The 22,877-nt window shown below is 34.9% G+C and overlaps 1 protein-coding gene and 1 pseudogene across 8 annotated transcripts in view; both read left to right on the forward strand.

The window, feature by feature from the left end:
- The window catches only part of Nbea (neurobeachin), a 760,086-nt gene that overhangs the window by 372,776 nt on the left and 364,433 nt on the right, over positions 1-22,877 (forward strand). The window lies entirely within an intron of this gene.
- Positions 69-1,854, forward strand: LOC101588205 (annotated as a pseudogene).

The raw sequence follows: 22,877 nt of genomic DNA on the forward strand, positions 1-22,877 counted from the left end.
TTATTTTGTTTTTTAAGTAAAAAAAATAGAAATTATATAAAATGTCTTTCTCATCGAGTTATTGGGAGATGGCAACAGTGTAGGGGGTCAAGGTGAAAGTGGATGGCAAGCTGAAACTGAGCAAAAAAAGAGCTAAAGATGTCTGAAAGCCGAGAAGGAAGTGGCAGAGAAGGAGGCCAACCAGAAAGAGCTCAGTGAGAAACACCTAGGCCAAGCTGCTGTGGCTTCCACCAATCACACTACTGACAGTGGTGTGGATGCTGAGGAAGAGAGCCTGGATCCAAATCAATACTACAAGATCCGTAGTCAAGCAGTGCACCAGCTAAAGTTCAGTGGCAAGGATCCATACCCACACAAGTTCCATGTAGACATCTCACCCACTTCATCGACAAATACAGTCACTTGCAGCCTGGGGATCACCTGACTGACATAACCTTGAAGGTGGCAGGTAGAATCCATGCTAACAGAGCTTCTGGGGGGAAGTTCATCTTCGACACCGTCCAGAAGAGGAGGTTAAGTTGCAAGTCATGGCCAATTCCAGAAATTTTAAATCAAAGGAAGAATATATTCATATCAACAACAAACTGCATGAGGGAGATTTAATCAGAGTTCAGGGGAATCCTAGGAAAACCAAGAAGGGTGACCTGAACATCATCCCCTATGAAGTCACACTGTTGTCCCCTGCCTGCACATGTTACCTCACCTCATTTTGGCCTCAAAGACAAGGAAACAAGGTATCAACAGAGATATTTGTACCTGATGCTAAATGACATCGTGAAGCAAAAGTTTATCATCCACTCTAACATCATCACTTACATAAGAAGTTTCTTGGATGAGCTGGCATTCCTGGAGATTGAAACTCCCATGATGAATGTCATCCCAGGGAAAGTGGTCACCAAGCATTTCATCACTTACCACAATGAGCTGGACATGAACTTGTACATGAAGATTGCTCCAGAGCTCTATCATAGAGTGCTAGTGGTTGGAGGCATTGACCAGGTTTATGAAATTGGATGCCAGTTGGGGAGTGAAGGAATTGATTTGACTCACAATCCTGAGTTCAACAGGATTGTGATTTCTACATGGCCTGTGCAAACTATCACAATCGCATGAAAATCATGAAGAAGTTGGTTTCAGAAATGGTGAAGAGCATTACAGGCTGCAACAAGATCTCCTACCACCCAGATGGTCCTGAGGGCCAAGCCTACGAGATGGACTTCACCCTGCCCTTCAAGAGAATCAGAATGGTGGAGGAGGTGGAGAAAACCCTAGGGGCGAAGCTACCTGAAACTGACCACTTCAAAACAGAAAAAAACTCACAAAATTCTTGATGATATCTGTATAGCAAAAGCTGTTGAACGCCCTCCACATCAGACCACGGCCAGACTCCTTGATAAGCTTCTTGGGAAATTCCTGGAAGTAACATGCATCAATCCTATGTTCACCTGTTATCACCCACTAATCATTGAGCCCATTAGCTAAATGGCATTGCTTTAAAGAGGGTCTGACCTAACGCTTTGAGCTCTTGATCATGAAGAAGTAGGTGTGCAGTGCATACACTGAGCTGAACTATCCCATGAGGCAGTGGCAGCTGTTTGAAGAACAGGCCAAGTCCAAGGCTGCCAGTGACAACGAGGCCATGTTCATTGATGAGAACTTCTGGACAGCCCTGGAGTGCAGGCAGCCCACCAAGGCAGGCTGGGGCATGGGTATCTACTGCATGACCATATTCCTCACAGACTCCAAAACATCAAGGAAGTGCTCCTGTTTCCTGCCATGAAGCTGGAAGACAAGAAGGAGACTTTGGCAAGCACTGACATGGTGGAAATTACAATGGTTTGCACCTCTGTCTAGAAAATAATTCTTACTCGTGTAACTCAGCCATCTGCATTTTTGCAAAAAGAGCAAGTGTGTGAAGAGATTCTTGTGTTTGGTTATCCATGTGACCACAACTCAGTTCAGCCAGCAGAAGTGAGAAGAGGAATTAAGAATCTCTTGTTACTCCTTACCAAATAAACCATTTGTCTCCTAAAATAAAGAAATTATATAAAATTTCTTTAAGCATCCCTCACGAACATATATGCAAAAATCCTCAATAAAATCCTAGAAAATGGAATACAGCAAATCATCAAAAAGATTATACACCACGACCAGGTAGGATTCATCCCAGGGATGCAAGGATGGTTCAATATACGCAAATCTATAAATGTAATATGCTATATCAATAGAGCGAAATCTAAAAAGCACATGATCATCTCAATTGATACAGAAAAGGCTTTTGACAAAGTCCAACACTCATTCATGTTCAAAGTCCTACAGAAAACTGGAATAGATGGCCTCTACTTCAGTCTGATAAAAGCCATGTGTGACAAACCCAACAGCTAATATATTTCTAAATGGGGAAAAAATGAAATCTTTTGCTCTCAAATCTGGTACAAGACAAAGATGTCTTCTATCATCCCTCCTATTCAGTATAGTTCTGGAATGATTAGCTATAGCCATTAGACAAGAGAGAGAAATAAAAGCAATAAGATTAGGTAAAGAAGTTAAATTACCATTATTTGCAGATGACATGATACTTTACTTGGAAGACCCAAAAAAGTCTATCAAAAAGCTACTAGAACTCATACATAAATTCAGTATCGTAGCAGGACACAGAGTCAATACCCAAAAGTAAATAACATTCTTCTACACATAACAAACACACTGAGAGGGAAATTACAGAAACAATGCCTTTTACAATAGCATCACAGAAAAAGAAATACCTTGGAATTCATCTAACTAAAGAAGTCAAAGACCTTTACAAGGAAAATTACGGTACATTGAAAAAAGAGATTGTCAGGATTTCAGAAAATGGAAAAGATAGTCCCTGCTCCTGGATAGGAAGAAACAACATTGTGAAGATGGCCATAATATCAAAATTGCTGTACAGATTTAATGCAATCCCTATCAAACTACCACCAACATACCTTACAGACCTAGAGACATCTTTTCTAAAATGTATTTGGAGCCAGAAAAGACCTAGAATAGGAAAAGCAATCCTGGGCAACAAAGACAAGGTAAGAGGCATTGAAATTATACTACAAAGCTACTGTGATAAAATCAGCATGGTATTGTCAACAAAATAGACCACAGAAGCCTTTACGAACACACTCAGCCACCTGATCTTCGAGAAAGTGGGCAAACACACTGGAAGAAAGATAGTCTCTTTAGCAAATGATGCTGGAAGCACTGGCTCTCTACATGCCAAAAACTAAAACTTGAATCAGGTCTATCACCATGCACTAAGCTAAAGTCAAAGTGGATTAAAGATCTAAACATTAAAACAGAAACACGAAATCTCCTGGAAGAGAAAGTAGGAGGTACTCTTGAAGATACAAGGATAGGCAAAGAATTCATGAACAAAAATCAAATTGAATGGGTAATACTTGAAAGAATTAATAACTGGAACTTCCTCTTATTGAGAAGTTTTTGCACATCAAAAGAAGTTACCAACAGAGTGAAAAGACAGTCCACAAAATAGGAAAAAAATCTTGACTAATAAACACACAGACAAAGGTCTGCTTTCTAGAATTTATAAAGAACTAAAAAAAATTAGGGCCCCCAAATTTAAAGACCCATTCCAGAAGTGGGCATCTGAGATGAACACACACTTCTCAGAGGATGAAATTAAAGAAGCGAATAAATATATGAAAAAATGTTCCACCTCACTAGCCATATGTGAAATACAAACTAAAACAACACTGAGATACCATCTCACCCCAGAAAGAATGGCTATCATAAAGAAATCAACCAACAACAAATGTTGGAGTTGCTGTGGGGAAAAGGAAACCCTTCTCCACTGCTGGTGGGAATGTAGCCTGGTGCAACCATTATGGAAATCATTGTGGAGAAGCTTTTAAAAAACTAGGACTGGAAATCCCATTCAAACCAGCTATCCCCCCTCCTGGTAATTTTCTCAGAGGAACAGAAAACATTATATCGTAGTGATATATGTGCACATATGTTTATAGCAGCACAACTTGCGATAGCTAAATCTTGGAAATAACCAAGATGTCCATCACCTGGGGAATGAGTGAAAAAGATGTGGTTTTTTTTTTACACAATGGAGTATTAATCAGCTATAAAGAATGATAAACTCGAAGCATTTGTAATTAAGTGGATGCCACTTGAAGATATGCTCATAAGTGAAATAAACCAGACCCACATGGGAAAATATCGTATAATCTCCCTAACACAAGAACTCAAAAGAAGAAATAAAAATGGAAAGGTATAACACAATTAAAAAATAAGCAACAACTTGATGATTAGACAACGAAGAAAGGCAAGGAGAAAAACCAGGAAGCATAACAGAGTCAAAGCCATAGATTTATATGCACAAGATGTTTAAGATAATGATGCTGAGAATCTTCAGCAGGTTTTTGAAACTAATAGTTAATTGATAGGATTCTCACCCTGACTAACTATATATGCTGATACCTGTGAAGTAATCAACTACACTGAAAATAGTGATGTGTAATAGTAGAGTCGTGCTTGGAATGCCTGTCATTCTGGTCTTCTAAATACATACTGCTTGTCATGACATACCAATTACTGCCATACTATCTCTCATGTAAATGTTTGTTTTAAAAAAATGGTAATGAAAACAAGAAACAAGAAAAGAAAAGGTCACAGGACTGTCCTGCTCCAATGCTGCATATGGTTAGATTTCTAAATTTCTTTGTAAAAATATGTAATTGTTTTTTCCTATTTGAAAATATTTTTATTTGTTTAATTTTAATTTTTTTTCTTAATGTTTTGTAGGGACTCGAAATTTAGCATATCAATACATGATGGAAAATACCTGTTCCATGTTATGTCTAAGATGTTTGATATTCAGACAGATAGTGAGGTTAATTTCAACTGCCTACATTGTATGTTAGTAATAATGAGCTTCTCTTTTGGAGGGTTAACAACCTAAGTTTGTAGACCAAAACTTAGAGAAAAAGAAGGGCTGCAAAAACAGTCAACGTTTTGACCCTAGCCTTTTAATGTCAATGAAGACTCAGGGCATAGGAGAACCTGTATTGTTACCTCATGTAACTTAGTTGTGTCCCAGATTTTCTGATCAACGAGATTATGGGGCCACAGAGGAAAGTGATACATGATGTAGAGTGTGCCTAAGGAGAGTCACATGGAGAGAAAACATTCTCTCAGGCTTTCGCAGAGAACAAACTAGTCAAGCAATGGCTATGACTCATCCACATGGCCACACTGACAAAGCATCTACAAACTGCAGTACAGGATTTCAGGTTAAATCCTAAGGGGATTTAACTGACCTTATTAGATACAAAAGCTACATTTCTTGTTTTATAGGTCTTGCTTTATCTTGGGCTTAACTATCTAGCAGAAAAGTATAAAACAAAATAGAAAAAGTAAAGCTATATTAGTATGCTAAGCTGTAAAAGAGGGCTCAAGTCAACAACTTCTGACATTTCCAGTCTTATGGAAAATCCACTAGTATTATAGACTAGTGGATTATATTGGATTATTTTGTTGAATTCATGTACCTACAATATTTAAACGATAATAGAATATTCTTCTCCTACAAGACTAAACGAATAAGGGAATACAAATTAACGACCATTTTGTATCTGTATACTCAAAACAGGATAGATATCTCTTAATTCAATGAATAGAGGGATTTGTTGTAGTAGTGTTTGTGGCCAGAATATCATGTCTGCATCTTGCACAATGAATAACCACTAAGACAACAATATGCAATGCATTAATTATTGAAAATGTGGGGGTAATTGTTTTTTAAGTTGTCTCATGGCTATTTGTTTCTCAATAAAATTATTTTTAAAAATTTCCTTGAGCAAAATAATGGCTATTTGACAGTGGTTGCTGTATTACATGATATTATCTTCAAATTAGTTGTTTAGATTACCAGGTTTAAACCTGCAAAATTGATTTAAAAAAATAAGAAACAACAAAAAAGTTACAAGAAATTTTAAAGAGAGAAAAAAATGTGAGAATAAAAACAAAATATCCTTAAGCATTAACTCTTGCTCAAATAACTATACTCATAGGGAGTTACAAAAATTTTACATAGAATTTCATGTATTCTTCCCCAAGCTTTTCAATAAGTACGTACATGTAATATTAGCACAGTGACACACCCAAAATATTAATTAAGTCCCCTCTTATATAATGTTGTATATACATAAGAGAGAGCTTACTAAGTGATGAAGCAATTCTATGTTAACTTTTTGAGAAAAATTAAAATATGTTCTATGGTGGCTATACCATTTTACATTCCTGAAATGTTCAAGGTTTCATTTTGTTTTTATCTCTTGAATATGTTTTATTTATGTTTTTGTTTTATTTTCATTTAATCATAGTCATTCTAATGATTGTGAAATGATATCTCTCTGATTTTTCTTTGCATTTTCCCACAGTTAATGGTATTGAACATGGTTTTCTATGAATATTGGCCAACTCTATCTTTTCTTTCATCAATTTCTATTCAAATCCATCAGTACTTTTTAATTTTCTTTGGTTCTAGGGTTTTTTTTTTTTGTTGTTGTTTTTGTTCTTTTGTTTTTGGTTTTGGTTTTTTGGGGGGCAGAACTGGAGATTAAATTCAAGCCTTTGTGCTTGCCAGGCAAGTGCTTATTCTACTCACCCCTCTTCTTAGTTCTTGCTATGTTGCATGAGTTCTATGCATATTCTGGCAACTAAACCCTTATGACATGTATGATTAGCAAATATTTGTCCCATTATGTATGCTTTTTTCTCCTTTTTGTTAACATCTGTTGTTATACAAAGTTTTTAACTTCAGTGGTGTCCAGTTTACTTTGTGTAACCTTTCCCCTTAGTACCATATTTGTGAATTCATCACCAAGCCCATGCTCTTGCAGATTAAATCATTTTCTTCCTTCCTTCCTTCCTTCCTTCCTTCCTTCCTTCCTTCCTTCCTTCCTTTTTTCCTTCCTTGTACCAGGGATTGAACCCTGGACCTTGTGCTTTCCAGGCAGGTACTCATGCCACTGAGCTATCTCTCCAGCCATACTTAAGGCTTTCTTTTAAGGGTTTTTTACTTTTAGCTCCTCAGTTTGAGTCTTTGATCTATCTTGAGATAGTTGTATACGATATGAGGTAGGGTGCAACTTTCTTACTTGGTATGTGGACATTTCCTTGCCCATTAAATAATCCTGGGAGGGCCGGCCAAATAGCTCAGTGGATTAAAGCACCTGCTTCGGCAGACACAGCAGCTGGGAGTTCCATCTTGGGCCTACTTTGTCGGCCCTGCCTCTGCCACACTCTGAGAAGCGGATAGAGACTGGGCATGGTGGTGCATGTCTTTAATCCCAGCACTTGGAAGGCTGTAAACAAGGGGATCATTACCAGTCCAATCTATGCATTGAGACCCTGTACACCCTACACACCCTATCCTAAATGCAAAAAAATGAAAATATGAATAAATAATCCTAGGATCTTTATCTAAAATCATTTGAACATAGATTCCCTAATTGAGTTTTTATGCAAAGAGTAATTACTCTGGTACCAAAAGTAATGCTTCTCTACCTGTGTAAATTATAGGTCCTAAGTTTACATATGTTCATTGAAGATAAATAATGATTTATATAATTAGAAAAAAATAATTACTATTTTCAAAATTTAGAATATTATGAGAAACTTTAATATCTTACCTCATGGTCTCACTATCCAACAGAAATTACTATTGATCATTTCAAGTGTCTTCTTTCAAAACATCTCTTCATATGAACACAAATTAATTTTTTTGTTATTAATGTGTTCAAAAAGTATTGGCCGGGGAGATGGCTCAGTGGAATAAGTGCTTCCCTGGCAAGTGCAAGGACCTGAGTTCAATCCCCGGTTCCACCAAAAAAAAAAAAAAAAAAAAAAAAAAAGTATTATACCATAGTTATGAGATAAATTTTCCCTATTCATACTTTAGGCAGATATTGTCCAATAGAAATAAATGTGGTTGAATGGGACCATCTGGGCGCTTGGGATCCTCATTACAGCCAGCACCTAGGCCAGATGTGTGTGTGGAACTTGCTCCATCAGATAGGCCTGGTGTGGAACCCTGTGGCAGAACTCCCTACAGAGAGGCTAGTGGCAAGACCCATCCAGCTGATCCAGAAGTAGAACATCTTGCAAGAGTGGCACAGCAGGTTCACTTCCATGGGCTGCAGCAGAAAGAAGTGGAGCACAGCAGCCAAAACCAAGTCATACCCACTTGGACAAGTTTGAACTTGGTAGATTGGACCTGGTGCTAAGGTAATAACTCTTCCAAAGCTTTACACCAAAACTCAGGAGACAGTGCTATACAAAATGACAAAGAGAAGGAGAAAAATGCATTCTCAGGCCCTAAGCCCACCCAGAACAAATGCAGGAGACAGTAGTGTAAAAGAAATAGGAAAGCACACACCTGAAATCAATGAAATAATAGCAACTGAAATAAACACCAGCAGAAAGGTGTAGAGGAAATCAGATCAGAAATATTTCTGAAGTAAAAAAGAAATGATAACTATAATGAAAAAAGTACTAGGTGCTTCTAAAGACATTGATAAAAAATAGAGGCGAATATAAAAATGTTGGAATCCTTTAATGAGCAATAAAGGAAGGAAATAGAATGCATGAAGCAGATTCAAAGGAATATACAGGAAATTAAAATCTCAATCTTAAGCTGGCAAAACCATTTGAATAGAAGTGAAAATAGACTTGCAGATCTTAAAGACACCAGGGCAGCTAGTGAAAAGTTAAGAAAATATCTCTTAAAAACAACTAGGATGCAGAAAAAAATAATTCATCACTTGCAAGATGATGCAAAGATGTACAATGTGAGACTAATAGGTATCAATGAGAAAGAAGGAGTCAATACAAATGATATAAAAAGAATGTGGGCATGGGCAGAATAGCAGAAAACTTCCCAAATATGGGGAGACAATCTGACTTTTACGTAACCAAAGCATATAGAACTCCAAATGACATCAACCTATTTAAAACTACACCCAGACATATAATAATCAAGATCCCAGAAAGTCAGCTCAGGAACAGTGCACTAAAAGCCACTAGAGGAAAGAAACAGATTACATTTAAAGGAAAACCCATCAGAATAATGCCAGATTTCTCTTTCAAACCATCAAGTTTAGAAGAGAATGGAACAAAGTACTTCAAGTTTTGCAAGAAAACAAATTCCAACCCAGACTGATATACCCTGCAAAACTCTTTCAAGTTTAATGAAGAAGTGAAATACTTCCATGACAAAGAACAACTAAAGCATTTCATAATGACAAAACCCACCCTACATAGACTACTAAAAAGTACTCTAGAGAGGGATCAAAATGACCACAGCTCCATGGATGAGAATGGAAAGAACCCACCAAATAGGACAAACAATTAAACACAGGAGAAAAAGAGGTATACAACAGCAGTCATTCGTTTATTCTTTTGTATACAGCAGCAGAATATTTCCATCAGCATACTGTACAAATTGACTTCTCCTGCACCCTATGGGTCATGATTCTGTCCATGTTTACAGGGTGGATATGAAGGAAATATCAGTAGCTCAGTCCACAAGTGACATCTGGCCACCAGTAAGTGACATGGACACTGTCCATGTCCACCACATATTAGAACTTTGTGCAATATCCTATACCCAAACTGTTAGAAGTGCTGGTCATATATTTGCCATTCCAGTATTTTTGTTATGTTTTTTTCTTAGTAATTCTCTACTATCATGGAAACTTTTTCTTAGTTGATATTTTTATATATATTAATCTAATGAAATACTATGTGAGTACTCTGAATTGATTACAGATTCGTATATATGATACACTACTTTCTGGCCTCTTAGTTGGACTCACAATTTAATTTTAATTTTTGAATGTTATTTTAAAATATTTAATTTAAATTTGAATTATGTAATATTTAATTAATTTTCTGAAATTGTTTAATTTTATTTTTTGTTTTATTTATACTGTATCTTTGACTTCCAATCTATTTATAAGACATGATATATTTTCTCCTAGTACTACAAATTTTAAAAAGTGTATTTTTAAAAAAAGTGTATTTTCATTTTCCATTGACTTTATGTTCTTCCTTGTCTTTTATACACACACACACACACACACACACACACACACACACACGTAAAAATACGTATATAACCTGACATAAGATTGATACTGTTCTGCGGAAATCTTCAATGACCTTTTAAATAGATTCATCTAATATAGTTATATTTTACTTAGTCCTGCATAACTACTATTTTGAGAGCTCTTTATTCTTTATCCAGGAACATACAGCAACTTCTCTTGCCTTCTGGATTATGGTCTTTGTTATTTTCTATATGCTATATCTGGAGGTATTAGAATATTTCGAGTTTGTATAACTGGAAAATATTTTGTTTTTATTTTTCAAAGGTATGTTTACTGAGTATAAAATTCATTGAGGGCAGATATTTTTTTCAGTCCTTTGAATAAGTAAGTCCAGTTTTTTATCTACTTGATGTTTCTTTTCTAATGTGGAATAAGATGCTATTTAATTTTGTTCTTCCATAGCTAATACTTTTTATGTATATGCGTTAATAATTTTTTTACAGCTAGTTTTGGACAATTTCATTTTTGTGTTTCTTGGTATGATTTTATTCATATTTATTGTGCAAAAGGTTCATTTTTTTGGAAATGTGGTGCAATAATTTTAACTAAATTCAGAAATAATAATTTTTTAAATATTGTTTCCCCCATTATACTTTGAGAATTCTAATTATATAAATATAAGTTTCTTGATTTTAGCACAGTGAGAGCTATTATATGACTGATCTGTAAACTCTTCTACATTTTTATTTTAGACAATTTTATTGTTATATTCATTTAAGCTTGTAAATAATTTTTACAATGTACAATCCATTATTAATCTCATGTTCTGTATTTGTTTCAGAAATATTTTTCTAAAATTTACTCTGTCTACATCTTGTATCTTTCACATTTCAATATCTGTCTATAATTTTTAATTTGCTATATAATTATTATTGATCTTTAATAAAGTTAATAATGAGTTAAAAATGAAAAAAAGAAATGTGAGTTGAGTATGATTACAAGTTGTGTAATGGCCATATTAAATTAACTTAAAAATAGAAAGGATAAATTAATTACAATAAAGTATTTTCCTTAATCTAAATATCATTATAGCACATTATTAATGTAACTGGTGGTATGTCTTGCATTCCCTTTTATTTTATGCTGAGTGTTCTGTGCAAGATGCATATTTTGTACTTAGGGCATCTATTAGTTCACATTTCAAGTGATTCTAATAGCTAACTATGGCTAGTAGATGCCATATAGGTCAGCACAGCCCTGCTTCTGCATATAAATGACTATACTTTTCTATTTTTAATGTTAACATACCCCAAAATTAGAACAAGCTGTTGTGGAAGTGAAAAATTTGGTAGATCATTCTCTGTCAGCTAAGTGTATATCTAAAATTCTTGCACTGACTTAAAACACAATCTAGAAGTTTCTCTCCAACACTGAAATTCTTAAGATTGATACATCTTTATCTGTATGATTATTCATGAATAAATGTGAATGTAACATAGTCTGAAATTCTGCTTTTCCACATTGAACTATAGCAGGACATTGATATTCCAGAATCAATACTGGAAATTCATGCTGATTTTAAATGCTAATTTAGATAAGTGGCATAAAACATTACTTGGCTAAAGCATGCTTGAGATCATACATGCTCTAGGTCTGAGGTATGGGAATGCGTAAGTAAATAGATGAAAAAGAGCAAAGGGCATCACAGGTAGTGCAGCATTTGCTCCTTATTTATTCTGTTTTTAAAAAAGCAGTTTTTATGGAGATCTTCATTGTAGAATGTGCAGAAATCCAGATAATCACAAAATATGACCATCTATAAAGACTGCCTCAGAGTATACTCATGAAATAGTGTCTATTTTAACTTAGAATATTTATCAACATTTTTCAAAACGTTGTCTGTATAGTATCCTAGCAATTCCAAATACTTTCATAGTATGTATGAGTGTCTTCTACACCACTTAATGCTAATCATGTAATTTCCTTTATATTTCATTTTATTTCTCTTGAGTTATGTTTTAAGAGCATCCTACTGGAATACCTGTTCTGAGATCTAAAATAATATGACATCACCAAATAACATACAATATAAATGAAGACAAAATAATATTAAATCAGAATTCAAACTCACAATTCCTTTTTAATAAGTATATTCTAGTTCTTGAACAAGTGTAAAAAGTCTTTTTCAAAGAGCCAGGAATATAGCAAAGCAGCACAGTGTCTGCCTGGTGGGCACAAGGTCCTGAGTGTGATTCCCAGTACCAAAAAGTAAACATCTTTTTCATGTTACATCATAGAAATTTGAGAAAAGCAATCATTATCATTTTATTGATACGCACTAGTTCAAGATTTTGATTTGTTGTTTTTCTTTCAAAATTTCTTGTTCTATCAAACTTTAAAGACCCTAAATTCTTCTAAATCATATCTGTAAAGGCGTAACACATTCATGACAGGGCAATAATTCATATGTGTAGTGGTTCTGACTTAGTTGTATTAGTAAAAAGACCAATAAAAGTGATGAAATGCATTGCTCCCACAAGTGGAATAGTGTGCATTCAGGTAGTCTTCCACCCATGAGCTCAAGCTAACAAGAACATACTGAAATAGCTATTTGTGTGTGATAAACACTGAATACTTAACATGTTGCATATTTGATTTTAATTGGCAATTTAATTTTTTACTTTTTTAATTAAACAATCAAAGACCTTGAAAATTTGTAAGACCTAATTGCAGTTTCCCATTCCAAGGAGATCTTAAATTGTGACATATTTCCTCTTTCTTCTTATATAAAATTAACATTTACAAGTGTCTCAGCTACTCTTCTCTCATTGCTGGGACAAATGCTTCACACTCAGAATGAAGGAAGGAAAGGTTTGTTTACCTCACAGTTACTGGAGGTTTCAGTCCATACTCAACTGGCTCCAAGGCAGTCTGGCACATGGCAGAGAGCAATCTTTCATGGTGGCAGCAAAGAGCTAAGGGGGTGACAACAGCTCTGGCAGCTGGCTAGCCTCTCTCTGCATTGTAATGCAGATTAGCCTGCCCCAGGGTAGGTGCAGCAGCCACACCTACAGTAATTAATCACAAACTGCCCCATGACTACATGAGGCTTTGGGGTGTCAGCTGGACACAAACCATAACAACAAGCCATGTAAATTAATATTTACTGGCCAGGTAGGTTGAGTTTAGCATTGTGGCTCAGTATAAACACATACTTAACATGTACAAAACCCCGTGTAGTATTCAACATCAAGAATAGAAATAATGGGCTGGAGAGATGGCTCAGTGGTCTAAAGCACCTACTTAGAACAAGTTCAGCAAGCATCAGGGACCGCGGTTCAATCCCCCGGCACCACATGCCAGCCAGCCCGCCCCCTGGTGGGCTGAGCTGGCCTCTCTCTCTCTCTCTCTCTCTCTCTCTCTCTCTCTCTCTCTCTCTCTCAAATAAATAAATAAAATTAAAAAAAAAAAAAGAATAGAAATAATATGAAGTTGTTTTCTTGATTTCTTATTTCTGGAAGCAATAGTTATTTTCACCAAGAAATAAATACCCTCTGCCACTTAACATACAACTGTATTATTTTGTTCAGAAGATGCTAAAATACTGTGTTGCAAAAATATTATGTGTTGAGGTTGGGGAGCTATGTTAGTGGCCTAATGCCTGCCTGGCAAGTGCAAGAACCCAGTTTCAGTCCAGTACCACATGCTGTGGCAGCGCTATGCCTAGCTGACCACCAGAACAGGGTGTGGTGGTACATGCCTGTAATCCCAGCGCTGGCGAGGCTGAGGATTGCTGAGAGTCTCATTCTCATAGTAAGAAAGAGAGAGAGAGAGAAAGCAAGCTCTGCAAGTGACCTTACTGTATAGTTTGGACTCTGTATACAAGTATAATGCGTCTATTCACTCAACCAACCACAAATAAAAAAAAATTGAAAAAAATTGCAATTGTACTAAACCGGTATATTTTTCATTATTTCCTAAGCAATACAAATGAAATATTTACATAGTATTTATATTGCATCTTGCATAAGTAATCTAGAAATCATTTGTTATGTAAAGACACATATGCATTATTTTTGTGGAGTTACTATACTATTTTATAAGGGTTTTGAACATCCGTGGAATTTGTTATACATAGGGTTTTTGAACTAATATTCCATGGGTAACAAAGGATGACCATATGTGTCCTACATGTATTAGTAGTGGCTGAAAATACTCTCTTTAATTTAATATTTTATAAAACATCTGCTTTTTATAATATAAATTGAGTAACATGCATGTATTCATAAAAACTTTAATAATGTTTGTTAATTTTAACCATTAATGATCTGATAAAATTATGGAAAACTTATGTCTACCTCTATATGATACACTGTTTGCTTTTAGTCACCAACTAGGTATAATCCTATATTGCCTAATAATTTTTCTGTATTTGAACTTCATATCTTGAACACTCTTTGAAATGACAATTGATTTTTCTGTTCATTCACTTAATTTTTCGTATTATAGATTTATAGTAGGATAGTCATTTAAAAAACTAAAAAAGAAAAAAAAAAGGTACACTAAATACTTTTTTGTATTTTAGGGAAGGATCTACAGGGTGTTCAGGGTCTCATTACTAGATCGGACTCATAGTGATCCTCCTGTTTTCAGCCTCCCAAGTGCTGGGCTTACAGGCATGTGCCACCACACACAGTCTCAATCACCTTATCAGAGTGCCCCAGGGGCAGGACTGACACAACAGGCCTGGGATAGAACTCCTGGCCCCTGAGCCTATTGGAGGCACTTTGATCCCCTGATCTTTTTGGCTGGCCCTCTAAATAGTTTTCATTTAAATGAATTGCTTCACGTTTTGTATACACTGGGAAAATTATTAATTCATGTTTTTGTTACATAATGCCTTTGTACTTCAGTTGTTGTACTTAATAAAATCATTAATTCTGACCAGGTTTATGAGTATGTTATAATGAATATTCACATTGAATATTTTAAAGAACACACCTACTATTTTTAGTGACAGTCAATGATATGTATACATTAAGCGTATAGGAATTACAAAATTAGCTCTGGATTACAAAAAGACTAAAATTTCAGTTTACTCTCCTATTTTCTCTAATAATATTTTCCACATTGTCCCAGAAATTTAAGGTGGATTGAATCTCTAAGGATATACAAGTGGTCTATTTAATTGTAAACAAAGAACAAAGAATGAAAAATGTCTTTTGAGCTGACACAGATGAAGAGAAACTAATGGGAAAAAATTATGTTCTGAGCCTGAGATTTCTGTTAGGTCATCTAACTACCTAACGTAATTGTGAAGAGAACATAGGGATTTCATTGTCATCCTTCTGGAACTTATTTGTCTTCAAAGTGTTTAGTTTCAAAGGGTTCCTAATATGAGCTCCAAATCCCTGAAATAGTCAATCATGTTAAGGAAATTTTATGCATCCACATAGAAGACTTTAAAAATTGTGATAAACTTTTTTTTTGCTTTTTTGCGGAACCAGGGATTGAACGCAGCCCTTTTCACTTGCCAGGGAAGCACTTATTCTACTGAGCCATCTCCCTGGCCCTGTGATAAACTTTCTCAAGAGTTTTCAGTTCTTTTCAGGCATTCAGTTGAGTATGCTTCCATACGAAGGTAGAATTTGTTGCTAAATTTACACCTTTTCTTAAGTTGTTCATTTTTTTCAATAGCTCTATGTGTGTATGTGTGTGTGTATGCACAGTACATGTGTGTATGTGTTCTCAAAAGGCAAAAGATTTTCTGGAATGACTTGGAAAATAAAACCTTCAGTTTATTTTCACACATAATTGTCAAGACCTTCTTCCTGTAAGAAATACAATAAATTATTTTTATTGTCACACCACATATACGTTCATCTATCCATTTGTTTTGTTTTAATCATTTCCTCTAAGTCACTGTGACCAAATTGTTAAGAGTTTGGGGACAGGAAATTAAGTTTTTTTTCCTGATGCCTGTATCCTGTTTTTTTACTCCCATTGAATTTTATACCTTAGCAAACTCAGACGTCAAATATTTCTGTATTTTGTTTATTTGTTGTTGTTGTTTTGGTATTTTTTCGCACAAAGTCTCACTGTGTAGTAGTGCAGGTTGGCCTTGAGTTCATATTGTAGCACAGGCTGAACTTGAACTTGCAATGATTCTCCAGTGTCAGCATCCCAAGTGCTGACATTACAGGCATGTGCCACTATGACCAGCTCTTACTTTGTTTTTGTTCATTACAAAAGTTTTTTTTTAATTCTTTCACTATTTAAAAGAAAAAATTAAAGAGAGTACAAAATAATATTAAAACATAAAAATTAAAAATGATAAGAATTTCACTAGACAAAGTAATATGAATTTCAAGTATTTGTTGTAATGGAGTGTTGTCTTCAAATTAGTTGCTCATATTACCAGATATATACAGGCAAAGTTGGAAGAAAGAAAAATAAATAGAAACATATAATAGGAAGAGTGAAAAAGGACAAAGAATTGCAAAAGGAAAAAAAAGCAAATTAAACATTAGTTGTACCTTTTCATAGAACAGTAGAAATGCACAGTACAGTTGCCCAAACCATCCCGATTACATACATAGATATGCGTAATTACTGAAACTTGCTCTTCAAACTTCTGGAATCAGTTACATAGTGATATATCTTTCAGAAATACTTTTTAAAATCATAAAACAAATGTGTGCCTCTGTAAAAAAAAATATAAAGATGATACAAATACTTCATTAATTTGATGGAATTATAATGGAACACTGTTTTATAAACTTGCAGGAGTAAATTTATATAGTTGACCAATTTAGAGGAAAATATATGTTGCTTGTTAACAAATAACTGCAGCTAGAAATCAAGATACCTTGATCCTTGGATGTGTGCAATCTTGAGAAGGAAATAATGTGCAGGTATTAGCCTGAAAGCAATTGTGTCCTTCAGAAAACTTTTAGTACCTGGTCCTTTTCCTAGAAATTATGCTGATATAGTTAATGATGTTAACAACTCTTCCTCTTGATTATTTTGTTCAGCTGGAATCAAGAACACAGAACTAAGTGATACCATAGATTCAGAAGGATTAAACTCAGCTAATCATAAAATATACACCAATACCTGTATTATGTGCCAGATACATGTATTTGATAGATTGAAATAAATAAGATCTTTCTATTGAGTTTGTGATCTACTGAGATCTATGTGTTCATAAGTCAAAAAACATAAAGTATTCAATTTCAGAGGCATATTCTGTGATTAATGAAAGTAACATTGGGGTGAAGATGTAGTACAGTGGTTGAATTAATCTCAATTTTTGTTTTCAAATTTTCAAATTATTTTATATTCCTTAAGTTTTATTGCTGTCAAAATAAATTCTTTATACAGCATTTCCCTTTTGCTTAGGAGTAAAGTTTAAGACTTGAAGCTATAGTTTTGACGCCCAAAGAAAAAGATCCTGTGATAAATGTACATGATACTTTTTTTTTTGATTCGGTTTACACTTATATGTGCTTAGAAATTTGTGATTATTTCCTGATACTATATACTATATTTTACATATCATGTAGAGGAACAGGACTTTTAAACTATAGATACATAAAATACTGATTTTCTGTGCTTTTACAATTGTTGTGCAGAAATCACATTTGAGGGCCCACGAGCTAGCTCAGCAGATTAAAGTAGATGCTTAGGCAGATGCAGGGACCAGGCATAATGCTGTGCCAGCCCTGCCCCAGGGGCACACTGAAACTTCATTGAGAGTGTGCGTGGTGGCACGCGTCTATAGTCCCAGTGCTTGGGAGGCTGAAAACAGGAGGATCACTACGAGTCCAGTCTGTGTAGTGAGACCCTGTACTAAATATATAAAAATAATTAATTAAAAAATAAAATCACATTTGATCTGAGAATATCATATGCTTCATTCTATGGGATGTATTTGTGGTCCTTTTTCCCACTCTCATTTAGTATCATTTAAAAGTAATAGTTGTGCTTTCTTTGTTGCCCTAAATCTCTATTTGTGTAAAATTCAATGTAGTAAAAGCCTATAGAATGCCTTATGCTTAATCCCAGGAAACAGCTTTGGAAAACTTACATTTAAGATTTTTGGTTTTATTACTGCAACTGAAAGAAATTGGAGAATAATACAAACTGCAAGGCATGCCATCTTCACAAGCACACACATTCTGTGCACTTTTTTTAAACGTATTTAGAACAGGGTCTCACTACGTAGATCACCACGCCCAGTCTCAATCGCTGTCTCAGTGTACTCTGGGGTAGGGCCAGCACAGCACCTCAGGAATCGAACCCCGGGCACTGTGCTCTGCCTAAGCAGGTGCTTTAGTCTGCTGATCTATCTGGCTGGCCCTTTGTGTGTTTTTTAAAGTTCATGTTTTTTAATATTATTTGTACATTGCTTATAATGTTGAGGGCTTTTTTTCCCACTTAAACTCCAAAGATATGAACATGTATCCTGGGACATCACAAATCACCCACTCATAAGTTAAATATCTTGCAGCCTGATTTAAAAACTGAAAATGTTATACTTTTTATTCAAAAACAACAGTGGACAACATGTTTGCCACCGTATAGTTTGCTCATACTAGATACTTGACTTAAAAAAATTGAAATTATGCAAGTTTGGAATTATGCTTCATAAGTAATTTTTGAACCTTCAAAAGCTGAATTACACTTTTACATGATATCTACTTTGGCCATTGGTTAGGTCCTGGTCTGTGAAACTACTCTTATACTTTCAGCTATATAATATATTAATATTTAACTCAGCTTGTGCGAAAGAGAAAAAAAATATTCGTGATTTGAAAGTCAGTATGAACAGAACCTAGAAATACAAAATACACTGGGGAATATATTTTTCTGTTTTCCATCAATATCATCTAACTATAATTCTTGTCAACTGAATGCTGTAGTATGGTTATGTGGAAATTGTAGTATGAATTTCTTTTGGTCCTATTATAAACAGAAATGAATAAAACATTAATTTTAATTCAAATATATACTGAATATCTAATCATATATTACAAACATGGGATAATGAATAAGCTGAGGTTTCAGAGACATAGGAAAAGTATTAAGAACCTGTGTAAATTCCCATTTACAAAATACTGATATTTCTACTTATTCTACTTAAAATTCAATGTATAATGACAAGAGATCAAAACAAATATGGAACAATATTAACAGAATATTATACTTCTTGCCAGAACAAAGAGCAGAAAATGCATTCTGTCCCTTAAACAATATTTCCTTGTTTTGGGAATTAGAATGTTTTTCCTGTGTTATGGAATAGAACAACCCTGTTAGACTGGTCTGTTGTAAAAATAGAGAAACATTATGTTCAGATAGTTATGGTAATCTATAGTAGGAACATCTAAACCAGTCTTATTACCAGTTAACTGGCCTTATATATAACTCTGGTAGCAAGATATGAGTTTACATTAATGTCTGCTTACCAGTAGGTTACTAATCTGTGATACCTATTGAGTATTTGATTGTTGACTATGTAGCTGGTGTTAAAAGTTAAAATCACATTAATATTCAAAATCATATTTCTCTTCAAAGAGACTCAAACAAGTAACACCAAGATTACAAATTTATAGAAATGAAATAATACTTTGTTACTTGAATCTAGTCCTTCATCAGTATTAGCCAAACTTTATATACAGAAAAGAAAGCAAAATTTCTTCCATACTTTCGCTGTTCTGAAGAAAGAACTGTACTTACCGCTTTTCAAAACACTCTGTTTGCTTTTGCCTTCTTTACAATTTCGCTCCATTTATCTCTTCTAACCAAGATCTTTCTTTCTTCTTTTGCATGGTCTTTCCATCTTAAGAACCTTAAGCCTATTTTTCTTCTTTTCTCTTTTTCTCTTTCTTTTTCTTCTTTTTTCTTTCTTTCCTTTTTTTTTTTTAATACCAGGAATCAAACTCAGCACCTTGCACTTCAGCAGCTGGACTATCTCCCCAGCACAAGCTGATCTCTTTTTCAGCGTCCTGTCCTCTATTTCCCCCTTTGATCCCACTACAAAACTTGGTTATTGTATTCTGCACTAGCCTGTCTTCTCAGTTCCCTTTCAGTTATCTGCCTGGCGGCAGTCAGCACACATGTGTAGTGCTCTAATCACCTATGCAGGAGTTGCATCCATCATCAACATACCTGAATTTGCTGCCACGTGGGAAAATTGAGTGTAGTCTATATAGACGAGTGGAGTGATATCTTTTATTGCTCATATTTAAAAAAATAGGAAACACTGGTTGCAAAACAGAAAGTGACATAGTTTAGCCATCATAACAGAGGTTCAGGGGATTTTCCATAGGCAGGAAGATTTCCATCACCCTCTTTCTGTGGCCTCTTTGGAGAGGAAATTTTGAAAGGTAAGCAACCCCATTATTTTTGACCTTCTCAGAAAGAACTCAACTCAGTTACAAAGCCTTTCAGTAGCATTACATTGGACGAATTGAGGAATTATTTTGCTTGCTTATACAAAATATGCATATTACATATACAAATATGTATTATATATACAAATATACAATATGTATGATATATAAAGCAATTCTGAAGGAAAAGAAGCACATATTCATTGTAGTGCTATTTTTTTATTTTCAAATTAACAAAATTTTATGTATCTGTAACATAATGTTTTAAATTGCATATACTTTCGGAAAATAATCTAATTTCTACATAATCTGTCATGAATTTTATAGTAGGAATACTTTATGTCCACTCTCTGAGCATTTTTCAAGAATACAATGATTAACTGTAGCCATCATGTCATGCAAGCTTTTTTTTTAAATCTAACTAGAATTTTGTACCCTTTAGTGAAAATACCTCACTTTCTATACCATCTCTGAAAACCACCATTCTATGCTCTATGTGGTTTTCCACTTTTCATGTTTTTTTCTGTATATAACATTTCCCTCTTGACATACTGCCCCTACTGACATCTAAAAATATACTTTTCTCAGCATTTTTCTCGCTATAGTTATATCACAATTTTGGAGTGTGGGCTGGCCAGATAGCCAGCAGAATAAAGCTCCTGCTTAGGCAGGCACAGGGACCAGGGTTCACTCTCCAGTGTGCCTTGCCGGCCCCACTCCCGGGACACATTGAGAGGGCAATTGAGACTGGGCATGATGGTGAGCACCTGTAATCCCAGTGCTTGGGAGGCTGAAAACAGGAGGATCACTGTGAGTCCAAGTTGTGTAGTGAGACCCTGTAGACCCTGTACCAGATACATTAAAAAAAGAAAAAAAAATTTGGAATGTATCACCCTTTCTTATAAATAGCATTTATTGCTGAACAACTTTTTTTAATTTTTTTTTGCCTTAAACAACTCTTCTAGAGTTGTCTCTTTGCCCTTTGATTGTCCACTAAATTTTACAAACCTTGTCAACAGAAGTGAGAAGTCAGTATGCAATGTACATCAGGTATTTTTTAGCATTTGTTTGACTGTTGTCTTGGTACTTGTATTCACTATTATTTGACAGTTCCAGTTACCTTTCTCCTGGGTCACTCCATCATTTCTTAAATCTGTCTCATCCTCTTTTTGATATTTTTCTTTTGCAGTAGTATTTAGATCTGGTCACATAACTTTGATTCTTTTCTTCCTTTTTGAGTACTTTGCAGTGGGTTGGCACTACCTTATTCTAGTGAGTTTTGCATGGTCATATGACTCCAGAACCAATCAAGTCTGCGTAAAAGTGATAGTTGTTAGTTTCTGACAGAATTTATAAAAAGCCATTTCATGGCTAAAGCAACTTCATTTCTCCTTCTTGAATGCCAGCAACTTTCGAAACAGTGGCTATTATGTTGATTCTCCTAGGTTAGACTTAATATAGAATGAAACACAGTTTAAGCAAAACAAAGAATTTTAGTATAAACCTTTTTTAATCCCAAGACATTTGAGTACTGTCACAATGTATTATTTCCTTTCCTGTTTAATGTACTTTTTCATTTTGGCAAAGAAGACTTTCAGATCTTGCATGAGAATGGGTAAGAAACAATTCTCTTTTGTCTCTGAAAAAGTGGTTATTCTCTCACCTTGTATTTTATTGCTTAGCAGAATAGTGTGTTCTATGTTGTATTGTACTAGATCTTCTTACATAGAATCAGTTCTGTGTCTCTCTATTTGTCTGTATCTGTCCTCTCTCTCTCTCTCTCTCTCTCTCTCTCTCTCTCTCTCTCTCTTCCCCACTCCCTCCCTCCCTCCCTTCCTCCCTCACTCCTTTTTCCAGATCCAACCTAACTATGTAGTTCAAGCTGGCGTTGACCTTGCCATGTAGCCTAGGTTGGCCTTGAACTTATGTTGATCTTCCTGCCTCGGCCCCTCAAGTACTGGAATTACATGCATGCAACATCATACCAAGCTAGTTTCTTTATATTAAAATCACTAGGGAGATCTATAGATAAATTGTGTCTGTAAATAATGAATATTAAATATTCTTAAAGTTCAATATTCAATGGGTCATTATTTCCAATAAATATGTTGAAAGTATAAAGAGAATGGTAATAAGTCCTTTTGTTAAAATGTACAAAAAGAGCTCCCTGGCATTATTTCTGACAGAAATATCTTCAAAGTTGAAATGAACTTCATAAGGTGGAATAATTATCTTGTCATTTGGATATTTTGTGACAAGAAGCCAGTGGCTATGAACTGCCTGGGCAGTATATGTCTTCCTCTAGATCATGTGCAGAAACCTCCAGAGGGAATGAGATTAGGAGTAAAATGAAGAGTTGACAGAAAAACTA

Source organism: Octodon degus, unplaced genomic scaffold (assembly GCF_000260255.1).
Source record: "Octodon degus isolate 3935 unplaced genomic scaffold, OctDeg1.0 scaffold00038, whole genome shotgun sequence".
NCBI lineage: Eukaryota > Metazoa > Chordata > Mammalia > Rodentia > Octodontidae > Octodon > Octodon degus.